Below are 926 nucleotides of genomic sequence, written 5' to 3'. Positions count from 1 at the left end.
ACACAGTAACACACAGATACATACACAGGCACGCCACTTACTGTGTGGAACAATCCCTCACACACCGACACAATCTCTTCCTCACAGACATAAACACTGTCTCTCAAAGAGACACACATAATCTCTCTCTCCCTCACAGACACGCACACTCTTGCTCTGTGTTGAACAGTCCCGACGCTTGTGTCTGACAAAGCTCCCTTCTTCCTCAGTCAAAGACCTGTTTGTCTCAAAGGCTCAGTGGGACATTCACATTCTGGGGAAGACAAACCAACAGTGAAATATAACATTTACATACTGTACATACACACATTTGGATGCACCAAAACAAATACTGTAGTTTCACATTTATGTATGTGCACTGCAAAAAAGGTGTGTCTAAAAACAAGATAAAAACACTACATCTGAGGGAAATGATGTTGCTGCATGGACAGATAATTTCACTTGACAAGATTTCTTAAATGAAGATTGTTAAATCTAGAAATAAGCATGTTGAACACTTAAAGATAAATTATCTAAAACTTCTAAATCTAAAGGTTTTTTTTTTTATCTTGGTAAGAAACAAATAATTGTCAGGTCACTCTGCTCGGGCCAGTTCATCGCTGCTTGCAGCTTTAATTTATCTTGTTTTAAAAGTTAATTTCTTATTTTAAGCGTTTAACATGCTTATTTCTAGATTTAATCATCTTAATTTAAGAAATCTTGTCATGTGAAATTATCTGTCCATGCAGCAAGATCATTTCCCTCAGATATAGTGTTTTTATCTTGTTTTTAGACACACCTTTTTTGCAGTGTGTTTGTGGCGCTACATCTAAGAATAGGGACAAACAATCTATCTAATCTTCTAATTTTGTAATTCCTTTGTTGATTTTTTCCCAAGCAACTGACAAATAAACTATGCACTCCACCACTAGCTTTGTCAACAGCTG

The sequence above is a fragment of the Centropristis striata genome, chromosome 12 (genome assembly GCF_030273125.1).
Source record: "Centropristis striata isolate RG_2023a ecotype Rhode Island chromosome 12, C.striata_1.0, whole genome shotgun sequence".
NCBI lineage: Eukaryota > Metazoa > Chordata > Actinopteri > Perciformes > Serranidae > Centropristis > Centropristis striata.
The sequence above is the reverse complement of the archived record's forward strand: the minus strand, read 5'-3'. Positions refer to the sequence as shown.